Source organism: Cynocephalus volans, chromosome X (genome assembly GCF_027409185.1).
Source record: "Cynocephalus volans isolate mCynVol1 chromosome X, mCynVol1.pri, whole genome shotgun sequence".
NCBI classification, from domain to species: Eukaryota; Metazoa; Chordata; class Mammalia; order Dermoptera; family Cynocephalidae; genus Cynocephalus; species Cynocephalus volans.
This window is the reverse complement of record NC_084478.1, coordinates 34665559-34678086: the sequence shown is the minus strand read 5'-3', so window position 1 is coordinate 34678086 and position 12528 is coordinate 34665559. Positions and strand designations below refer to the sequence as shown.

The 12528-nt window shown below is 38.1% G+C and overlaps 1 pseudogene; it reads left to right on the top strand.

The window, feature by feature from the left end:
* The first annotated feature begins 736 nt into the window (after positions 1-736).
* LOC134367847 (putative elongation factor 1-alpha-like 3) lies at positions 737-9538 on the top strand (annotated as a pseudogene).
* The last annotated feature ends 2990 nt before the right edge of the window (positions 9539-12528 follow it).

Genomic DNA, 12528 nt, shown 5'->3' with positions numbered 1-12528 from the left:
TTGTAGAGCATTGCTGCTTCTATTACTCTAGAGTGGACTTTGAGGAGAGAGACTTCCTCTTGTAGATGTGTTTTATATTGACCATTGAGTAGGGTGTTTTAGCATTGGTTCCAGGTAAACACTATAGTGCTACCTCTTTGTACTTCAGCTGTCTTCAAAGTCAGAGTTGCACGTGAGTGCCGCTGTGGCTTAGGTAACTGTGTCACTTAGTGATTCATCACTGAGGTTAGTGACAATGTGCTGGGCCATTGAGGACATGGGTGAGCTCTTGAGTTCTTGCGAGAAGTGCTTGGATAGGCTGTCACTCTTTTATTGTGGTGGGTGACCCTGGAAAGGCTTGTTGGCACCCTGGCTAGCATCCCATAACCCTAATTGGTGCCCCTGGGTATACCTGATCTCCTCAGCTTGAAGGGGTGACACTGAGCAGGGTTTCTCTTTCTTCTTTCCTACAGGCAGAGGCTCTTCCTAGGTCCTTGCTTCCCCTGGTTCGGGGATGGGTTTACGGTGATTGGGAATTTTCTTCTTTATTTGGCTTTCCTGGATATCTGCACTCTTGGGGGTTTTGATGTGTGTCTCTCCCTGGATCAAGGCAGTCACATGGACTGTGCATGTACCTCCCACCCCCAGGTGCACTGTTGCAGGGGGCAGAGTAAGTGCCCCTTTGGGTTGGGCCACTGAGTCATGGGTATGCACTCACCGCTTTTGTTGGCCTCTGCTGGTCACCTTCCTTGTGACAATGCAACCAAGTGGTTGGTATGCTGCCTGCACAATGGCAATGGCCACTGCAGCAGTGGTGGCTGCTGCTATGGGGGCAGGCCACCCTTGCAGTGACAGTGGCTTAGGCCACCCTTGTAGCAGTGGTGGCTGTGATGGTTGTTGTAGTGGACCTCCTATGCAGCTGTGGTGTCTGTGGCAGCAGTGGGCCACCCACACGAGAGAATACCAAGCTCCTGCCTTCTGTCAGTGGTGACTGCCCTCAGCTCCTGAGGTCCTTGGGCTCCTGCCATATCTAATTACCTTAATTTGATCTTACACGTTGTATACACATGTCAAAACATCACACTGAATCCCATAAATATGTACAATTATTATGTGTCAAGTAAAGATGTCTTACAGACCCTGAAAAAAATACAATAATACTCTATTTTATATGTTATTAGTATAAACACTCCTGTTCTCTTTTGGTTACTATTTGCACATAATATCTTTTTCCAACCTTTTAATAGCAACCTATTTGTGTCTTTGGATCTAAATAGAGTCTCTTGTAGACAGCATAGAGTTGAATCTTGTTTTTATTGATTCTGTTAATCTATGTACTTGAATTGAAGAGGTTAATACATTTACATTTAAAGTAATTACTGATAAGGAAGGACTTACTTCTGTAAATTTGCTATTTGTTTTCTAAATTCCTTATAGCTTTTTTGTCCCTCATTTCCTGCATTACTGTCTTCTTTTTTGCTTAGTTGATTTTTTATAGTGAATATTCAAATTCCTTTCTTTGTGTGTGTGTGTGTGTGTGTGTGTGTGTGTGTGTGTATTCAATAGCTATTTTTCTTTCTGGTCATCACAGGAATTACATTCAATATCCTAAAGTTATAACACTCTAAATTGAATTTATACCAGTTTAACTTCAATAAGATACTAAAACTCCTATCCTTTACAACTCCATCCCCATGCCTTTCAATTGCTGATGTCAGAAATTATATCCTTATACATTGTGTGCCCCAAAACATGAACTATTATTTTAAATACATATTTAATGCATTAAACTTTACTTTAAATGAGTTAAATGCTCTTAAATTACAAATCAAAGTTCACACTAATACTTGCTTCTAGACTAAAAAATTTTTTAACTGTATTAGTCTCAAATCATGTAGAAAACAAAAAGTGGAGGTACAAATAATTTTTACAATAATACTAGCACTCATAATGCCCACATATTTACATTTATTGAGATCTTTATTTCTGCTTCAAATTGCTGTATAGTATCCTTTCATTTTACCTTGAAGACCTCTCTTGAGAATTTCTTGTTGGGCAGGTCTAGTGGTAACAAACTCCCTCAGCTTTTTTGATCTGAGAATGTTTTAATTTCTCCCTTGCTTTTGAAGGACACTTTTGTGGATATGATATTCTTGTATTCTTGGTTGACAGGTTTTTTTCTATTAACACTTTGAATATATCAGCCCACTGACTTCTGATTTCTAATGTTTCTGATGAGAAATCTGCTGATAATTTATTGAGGATTCCTTGTACATGACATGTTGATTCTCTTGCTGCTTTCAAGATGCTTTTTGTTATCTTTCAAAAGTTTGATTATAATACGTCTTAGGGTGGGTCTCTTTGAGTTCATCATTTTGGAGTTTCTTGACCTTCTTGGATGTTTATATTCAGGTCTTTCATCAAATTTTGGAAGTTTTCAACCATTATTTCTTCAAATAGTCACTCTGCCCCTTTGTCAGCCTCTTCTCCTTCTCTGCACCCCACAGTGTGCATATTGGTCCATTTTGTGGTGTCCCACATATCTCTTAGGCTGCATTCACTTTTCTTCAACCTTTTTTCTTTTAGTTCCTCAGATTTGATCATTTCCATTGTCTATCTTCAGGTTTACTGATTCATTCTTCTTCCTCTTCAAATCTGCCTTTGAATCCCTCCAGTGAATTTTTTATTTCAGTTATTGCACTTTTCAGCTCCAGAATTTTTTCTAACTTTCTATTTAGGTTTTCTATCTCTTTATTTATATTTCCACTTTCTTCACACATAGGTTTCATGACTTTCTCCATATCTGCCTTTAGTTCTTTGAGCATCTAAAGGACAGTTTTTTAAAAGACTTTGTCTAGTATATCTGTCATCAGTCCTTTTTTTAGGGACAGTTTCTCCTAATGTTTTTCTTGTAAATGTGTCATACTTTCCTTTTTCTTTGTATTACTTGAGGCTTTTTGTCTTTAAAAACTGGACATTTAAATCTAATAATGTAGTAACTCTAGATATCAGATTCTCCCCCTGCTTCAGGGTTTGCTGTTTTTGTTACTGTTTGTTGTTTTCCCTTTGTTAATTGTTGCATGCTTTGTCTGTGCCAAGGATAAGCATGAGCTGTAAACTTAAGGTCTTCTCAGTTCTTTTCTGAGCCTAAATCTTTCCCTGAGCATTCACTGTCACTTTCTGATTTTCCCCACATATAAAGCTTTTTTTAATATTCTAGACCTTAATGTCTGACTGTTAAAAAGGGAAGAAAAGAAATATGAAAGAACGGAAAAGGTTTCCATCCCTTCAAATCCCCTGGAAGTCAGGGGGAAGAAGAAACAATGGTTGCCTACCTCTTTGTCTGCACCTCTGTGATCAGAAGTAGCAATCAGCAAGCAGAGCATATATTCCCAATATTTGGAAAACAGAATCATTTTTGCTTAATATAGCTTCCTGAAGCTGTATGAAACCTGCTTCAGGAACACATGCACAGCTGCCTGTCATGGGATTGAAGGTGGGGAATGGATAGCTACTACCATGCTAAGAGCTTTTCAGTGCTAACATTCCATGATTTGACATCTTAAACTATTACAAATCAGTTAAGAGATACTGCCTAATCCAATCATGGATTCAAATTAGATTTTAACTTCTTGAAAATACTATGATAGATGTCAGGAAGATGGCAGAATCGGAATTTCCAGCTTTGGTCTCCCAAAGAAACACTGATTTAACAACAGCATATGGACCAAAATACCTTTATGAAAACTCCAGAATCCAGTTAAAAGTTACAGTATCCCAGGTGAATACAAAGCTGAGAACAATCACACTGATAAGAGTAAAAAGAGCAACTTCACTTTACCTCTGTTAGACCCTACCCCAAAGTGGCATGACTCAGTGCTAAGAGAAAACAACTTGGCTTGTCATTTCTCCCTCACAGGGGAAGAAAAGAGTGAAATACATGTTCATTGGTCTGTCTTTTCAAATGGCTTCCCAAGTTGGTTTTCGTCATGCATTATTCAGAGGACTAACAGAACCAGTATAGTTGGAATGCCTGGAGGCTACTGATAACAAAGAAGAGAGGGAGGTGGCTTGTTGCAGCTGGCATGGCTTGGAGCATTGAGAAGAAGGCACACAATTTGAGGTTTCTCCCTTGAAAGGGAAGGAGAGAAGTAGAGTGTGCATCAGGTATTCTGGCTTTGTGGAAGGCTGCCAAGAGACTGGCATCAGTTTCACCTGACTTGACTAGCCATTATACTTTGTATGCCTGGTGGCCACTGAGAAAAAGGGACAGTGGGGTTGCCTGCTGCTGTACAACCATAGATGTTACAATGCCACAGACACCAGAAATAAAAAGAGATCAGGAGATCATGAAAAAAAGAAAGTGCATTCCTCTCTAATAGAGAAGTTTTACACTCAGGCTTAGAGAAGTACAATCAATAAGTTTCAAAGACCTCAAGAGTCTCTAAATCAGTGGGATGATTAATGAAGGTCTTCAACTGTACAAAGCAAGTTTGTAAAGAGGAGAGGTGGATGTTTTTTCAAATGCACAGAGCCCAACACAGTTATGAGGCACACAAAGAAACAAGAACACATGTCCCAAACAAAGGAATAAAATAAATTTCCAGAAACCGATCCTAAAGAAATGGAAGTATATGAATTATCTGAAAAAAATTCAAAATAGCTGTTATAAAGATGCTCTATGACCTCAAGAAAACAATGCATGAACAAAATGAAAATGTCAACAAATAGAAAATATTAAAAAGAACCAAACAAATATTGGAGCTAAAGAATATAACAAATGAACTGAAAAAGTCAATAAATGTATTCAACAGCAGAGACTTGATCAAGCAGAAGAATCAGTAAACTCAGATAAATGTGATTTAAAATTATCCAGTCATAAGAACCAAAAGAAAAATAGAATAAAAGAGAGAAGAGAGCCTAAGGAACTTGAGGGCCAATTTATAAATAAGAGAAGTCCTAGAAGGTTTAAAAAAAAAAAAGAAAGAAAACCTTCCCAAATATGGGGAAGGAAACGCATGTCCAGATTCAAAAAACCCAACAAAACCATACTAGGTTAGCCACATGAAAAAAGTGACTCATCATGTACAAGGGAATGCATAGAATTATCAGTGGATTTTTAAGCACAAACTTGCAGGCCAGGAGGGAGTGGCATAACATATTTGAAGTGCTGAGAGAAAAGATACTGCTCATACTACATACCACAAACCTATCAATCTGAAATTAAGGAAAAATAAAGACTTTCCCACATAAACAAAATCTGAGGGACTTTATCACCACTAGACCTGACTTACAAAAAATGCTAAAGGGAGATATTCAATAGAAATGGAAGCATGCTAAAGAGCAACACAAAAGCATATGAAAGTATAAAGCTCACTGGTAGAGGTAAATAAACAGACAAATATAGAATACTGTAATACAGTAACTGTGGTATATAAATCGCTTTTATTTCTGGTACTGAATTTAAAAGTCAAAATTATCTCTTTTATTATTATTATGATTGGCATATTCATCACTACAAATTGTAACCTTTCCCATGCCCTCCACTCAACCTATCACTCCCTGCCCCTCAAACCCCCTCTTTCTCTCCCCCACCCATCTCTAGTATCCTTAGCATTGTTCTCTCCTTCTGAAAGTTCAACATATAATTGTGGAATTTTCTTTTTCTTTCTTTCTTTCTTTCTTTCTTTCTTTCTTTCTTTCTTTCTTTCTTTCTTTCTTTCTTTCTTTCCTTCTTTCTTCCCTTCTTTCTTAGCACTCAGTTATGAGGGAGAACATGTGTTATTTCTTTCTGTGTCTGACTTATTTCACTTAAGATAATTTTCTCCAAGCTCATATATGTTGCTGCAAAGGGCAGAATTTCATTGTTTTTTATGGCAAAGTAGTATTCCATTATGTATATATACACCACATTTTCCTTATCCAGTTGTCCATCAACGGACATTTAGGTTGAATCCATATTTCGGCGATTGCAAACAGAGCTGCGATGAATGTGGTAGTGCAGGTATCCCTTTGACATGATGATTTCCATTCCTTTGGATATATAATCCCAGTAGTGTGATTGCTGGATCATAAGATAGTTCTATCTGTAGTTTTTTGAGAAACCTTCATACTGTTTTCCTTAATGGCTGTGCTAATTTATAGTCCCAACAGTGTAGAAGAGTTTCCTTTTCCCTGCATCCTCACCAGTATTTGTTATTCTCAATCTTTTTAATAATGGCCAGCCTAACTGGGGTAAGATGACACAAGCAACAAAAGAAAAAGTAAAGAAATGGGATTATATCAAAGTAAAAAGCTTCTGCACAGCAAAGGAAACAATCAACAGAGCAGAAAGACAGCCTACAGAATGGGAGAAAATATTTGCAAACTCTATATCTGACAAGGTGTTAATATCCAGAATATATAAGAAATTCAAACAACTATACAGTAAAAAAATAAATTAAATAATCCAATTAAAAAATGGGTGAAGGGGATTAATGAACATTTTTCAAAGGAAGACATACAAATGGCCAAAAGTTACATTTAAAAAAATGCTCAGTATCACTAATCATCAGGGAAATGCAAATAAAAACCACATTGAGATATCATCTCATCCCAGTTAGACTGGAATTATTAAATTATCTTTAAAATAACTACACAATAAATTTTAAATGGATATACAACATAAAAGATGTCATTTATGACATCAATAACATAAAGTTTTAGGGGGGAGTAAAAATGTAGACTATTTTATGAAATTGATGTTAAGTTGTTAGTAGATTAAAATAGATTGTTATAACCATAAAATATTTTATATAAGCCCTATAGAAACCACAAAGAAAATACCTAGAGAAGTTATACAAAAGAAAATTACAAAGAAATCAAAGCATATCAAAGAATATCAAAACATTCCCAAACTCATTTTACAAGGCCGACATTACTCCCATAGAAAAAACAATACAAGGGAAAAATCTACAGATGAATATACTTGTAGATGTAAAAATCTTCAACAAAATACTAGCAAACCAAATTCAAAAGCACATTAAAAGAATTATACACCATGATCAAGTGGATCTATCACAGAGATGCAAGAATGGTTCAACATATTAAAATCAATAAAAGTGATATACCACATTAACAGAATGAAGGATTAAAACACATGATCATCTCATTAGATGCAAAAAAAAGCATTCTACAAAGTTCAACACCCTTTGGTACCAACATAAACATAGGCACACTGACCAATATAAACAGCCCAGAAATAATTCTATGCATACACCAGTCAAATCATCTTTGAAAAGTATGCCAAGACTACACAATGGGGAAAAGATGGTCTCTTCAACAAATGGTGCTGGGTAAACTGTACAATCACATGAAAAAAAGTTAAATTAGACCTTATCTTATGCCATGCACAAAAATCAACTAAAAATGGATTAAAGATCTAAACGTAAGACCTGAAACTATAAAACTTCTAGATAAAAACAAAGGAGGAAAGCTTCATAACACTGGTCTAGTCAATGATTTCTTGTATATGTTGTATATGACACTTAAAAGCACTGACAACAAAAGCAAAAATAGACAATTGGGACTGCATAAAACTATAAAGTTTTTGCAATTCAACGGATCAACAAAGTGAAAAGGCAACCTATGGAATGAAACTGCATATTTGCAAACCTTATATCTGATAAAGAATTAACATCCAAAGTATACAAGGAATTCCTACAACTCAAAAGCAACAAATAAATAAATAGCCCGACTAAAAATGGATGAAGGACTTGAATAGACATTTCTCCAAAGGTGTACAAATGGCCAACAGATATATGAAAAGATGCTCAACATCACTAGTCATTAGGGAAATGCAAATTAATACCACAATAAGGTATCACTTCAGTTTTTAGGATGGCAATTATCAAAAAATAGAATATAACAAGTGTTAGAATGTACAGCAATTGGAACCCTGTGCACTGTTGGTAGGAAGGTAAATTGGTGCAGCCAATAGGGAAAACAGTATGGAGGTTCCTAAAAAAGTTAAAAGTAGAACTACCATATGACCCAGCAATCCCACTTCTGGGTATTTATCTAAAACAATTGAAATCAGGATCTCGAAAAGATATTTGCACTCCTATGTTGAGTGTAGCATCATTCACAATATCCAAGATATAGAAACAACCTAAATGTTCATCGACGGATGAATGGATAAAGAAAATGTAGTATATACATACAATGGAATATTATTCAGCTTTAAAAAATAAGAGAATCTTGTCATATGCTACAACATAAATGAACATTGAGGTTAACCTATGCTAAGTGAAAAAAGTTAGTCACAGAAGGACAAAGACTGCATGGTTGCACTTACATGAGGTATCTAGTGTAGTCAAATTCATAGAAACAAAGTACAATGGTGGTTGCCAGGGGCTGGAGGAGCAAAAAATGGGCAGTTGTTCAATGAGTGTAGAGATTCATTCATTCAAGATGAAAAAGTTATACAGATCTGCCGTACAGCACTGTGCTTATGGTTAACAATACTGTACTATACACTTAAAAATTTGTTGAGGGGGTGGATGGATGTCATGTTATGTGTTCTTTACCATAATAAATAATGTTTAAAATGGCAAATTTTGTTATATATATTTTACCATAATTTTTTAAATTAGTAATGTAGCTTTTCCACAGGTTTGCTGCCAGAACACAAGTGTCAAGAAAACTACCACTATATCAAAGCCAAAAAGAGAAAGAAAAAAAACTTGTGTTAAAATCATCATCACTGGACACATTGATTTAAGCAAGGCCACCACTACTGGCCATCTGATCTACAAATGTAATGGGATCAACAAAAGAATCACTGGAAAATATGAGAAGAGGCTACTGAGATGGAAAAGGGCTTTTTCAAGTATGCCTGGGTCTTGGATAAACTGAACGCTGAGCACGAGTGTGGTATCAGTATTGATTTATGTCTGTGGAAATTTGAGACCAGCAAGAATTTTCTGACCATCATTGATGCCTCAAGTCACAGAGACTTTATCAAAAACGTGATTCCAGATACATCTCAGGCTGACCGTGCTGTCCTGATTGTTGCTTCTGGTGTTGGTGAGTGTGAAGCTGGAATCTCCAAGGTTGGGCAGACCCATGAGCATGCCCTTACAGTTTACACATAAGGTGTGAAAATTGTTGGTGTTAACAAAATGGATTCCACTGAGCCACCTTACAGCCAGAAAATATACAAGAAAATCATTAAGGAAGTCAACACCTACATTAATCAAATTGTTTACAACCCTGAAACTAATAGTTATGAAAATTTCTGGTTAGAATGGTGACAACATGCTGGAGCCATGTGCTAATATGCCTTGGCTCAAGGGATGAAAATTCACCTGTAAAGATGGCAATGCTAGTGGAACCATGCTGTTTAAAGCTCTGGACTGTATCCTCCCACCAACTCCTCCACTGAAAGTCCTCGCATCTGTCCCTCCAGGGTGTCTACAAAATTGGTGGAATTAGTACCGTCCCTGTGTACCAAGTGGAGACTGGTGCTCTTAAACCTGACAGGGTGGTCACCTTTTGCTCTAGTCAATATTACAACTGAAGGAAAGTCTATTGAAAGGAACTGATAGAGTTTGGATAGATTGTCCCCCCAAAGCTCATGTCAAAATCTCACCCCAATGTGGCAGTGTTGGGAGCGATCATTATTCATGTAAGAAGGTGAAAGATGGCTCCAAATTCTTGAAATCTGGTGATGCTGCTGCCATCATTGATATGATTCCTGGCAAGCCCATGCATGTTGAGAACTTCACTGGCTATCCTCTTCTGTATCATTTTGCTGTTCGTGATATAAGACAGGCAGATATTTTGGGATTCATCAAAGTGGACAAGAAGGCTGCTTGAGTCTTGCTTGCAAGAGTCTTGAGGCTTGCTTGCAAGTCTGCCCAGAAAGCTCAGAAGGCTGAATAAATATTATCCCTAATACCTGCCACCCTAGTCTTAATCAGTGGTGGAAGAATGCTCTCAGAACTCTTTGTCTCAATTGACCAGTTAAGTTTAATACTAAAAGACTCCTTAATAATAACAATGCGTCATTATTGTGCAATATATTTTTAAATTAAAAGTAATATAGAGGCCCTGCCCTGGTGCCCTGAACCAGCATCATGCAGGTGAGCTCCCAGGTGCCAGCCAATGGAACCACAGGTCCACATGGCTCCCTCACCCCACCGCCTTGAACCCAGAAGGGGAGGAGTTCCAGGCCCCACTCCTGCACCCTGAACCAGCTCCATGCAGAAGAGCCCGCTGGAAGCGCCGGCAGCAGCATCAGACAGCAGAACTCGGTGGTTCCACGTGGCTCCCTCACCTCATTGCCTTGGACCCAGGCGGGGGGGAGAAAAAGGCCCTGCCCCAGCACCCAGAACCAGCATCACGTAGGTAAGCCCTCTGGTGCCAGCCAGTGGAACCGCAGCTCCACGTGGCTCCCTCACCCTGCCACCTTGAACCCTGGCAGGGGGGGAACGGCAGGCCCCGCTCCTGCACTCTGAACCAGCTTCATGCAAGTGAGCCCACCGGGGGTGGCTGACAGCAACACCAGCCAGCGGAACCACACGGCTCCACAAGGTCCCTCATCCCACCACAATCCCAGGGGAGAGCACCAGCCAACAGTTCCAACCCACCGAGGTTGGCCCAGAAGAACTCCATGCACTACAGGCTCATTCAATGACCACAAAGTCTAGAACAGGACCCAAGGTGGTTTGACATAATCACCACCACACCTACTGTGAAGCAAAGACAATTCACCCCCCATAGCAGCAACCAAGGCCACTCCACAGCCAACCTCAGTGTAATAGAAGAAGCAAACCTCCTACCAAATGACCAAGCATCAGCAAAAAAAACTAGAAGCACAAACAACCAAGAAGAAATGACACCACCAAAAGGATACACTAATGCCCCAAAGTCAGACTCCATGGAACAGGGAATCCTTGAAATGTCTGAAAAAGAATTACGAGCAATGATCTTAAGAAAGCTTGAAGAAATAAAGGAAGACTCAATTAGAGAACACAATAAAACAAGAAAAAAATCCAGAATATGAAGGAGGAAATTTACAAAGAGATTAATACCATAAAAAAGAGTGTAGCAGAACTTCTAGAAATGAAAGGCTCACTCAATGAAATCAAAACCACAATTGAGAGCTTGAGCAGCAGGGTAGAGCAAGCAGAAGAAAAAATTTCAGAGCTTGAAAATGGTCTTTTTGAAATAAGTCAGGCAGACAAAAAAAGGAAAAAAGAATTTAAAATAATGAGGAAAATCTATAAGAGATAGCAGACAACCTCAAGCACTCTACCATCCGAATTATGGGTATTCCTGAAGGGCAGGAGAAAGGAAAAGGTATCAAAAACCTACTCAAGGAAATAGTAAAAGAAAACTTCCCAGGTGTAGGGCAAGATACAGACCTTCAGATTCAGGAAGCTCAAAGGTCCCCAAACAGATTCAAACCAAAAAGATCCTCCCCAAGACATATCATAGTTAAATTTGCAAATCTCAAAGACAAAGAGAGAATTCTACAAGCAGCAAGAGAAAAGCGTCAGGTCACGTGTATGGGAACACCCATCAAACTAACAGGAGACTTCTCAACTGAAACCCTACAGGCCAGAAGAAAGAAGAATGATATATTCAAAATACTAAAAGAAAAAAACTTCTAGCCAAGAATTCTTTACCCAGTAAGGGTCTCCTTCGAAATGAGGGAGAAATAGTGTATTTCCCAGATAAACAAAAGTTGTAGGAGTTCACCACCACACGACCAGCCCTGCAAGAAATTCTCACAGGAGTCATTTATCTGGAATCTGAATAATGGTGACCATCATCACAAATACACAAGCAAGAGTAAAACCCAGAGTTTAAACAAAAATGCCAGCAAGAAAGAGGAAGAAGCTGAATCAATCCACCTTAAATTCCCAACACACATTGAAGAAGAAAAATAAAAGGGGAAATAATAATCAAAAGATATTTAAACCACCTAAACAAGTAGAAATTAAATGACAGGAATTAAACAACACTTCTCAATAACTACTCTGAATGTGAATGGACTAAACTCCCCATTCAAAAGACACAGACTAACTGACTGGATTAAAAAGCTAGACCCAAGTATATGATGTCTTCAAGAGACCCACCTCACCTGTAAAGACACTCACAGACTAAAAGTGAAGGAATGGAAAAAGATATACCATGCAAATGGAAACCAAAAATGAGCAGGAATACCTATTCTTATATCGGACAAAATAGACTTTAAACCAAAAAAAGTGAAAAAAGGCAAAGAAGGTCATTATATAATGATAAAGGGAACTATCCAGCTAGAATACATAACAATCATAAACACGTATGCACCCAATACCAGAGCACCCAGATATATTAAGCAAATACTCTTAGACCTACAGGAGATAGGAACTAATACATTAGTAGTGTGTGATCTGAGCACTCAGTATAGGACAGGACTTCCAGGAAACAAGTCCACAAAGAGACACAGGATTTAATCTACACCCTAGACCAACTGGACTTGGTGGATATATGGAACATTTCACCCAACAACTAAAGAAT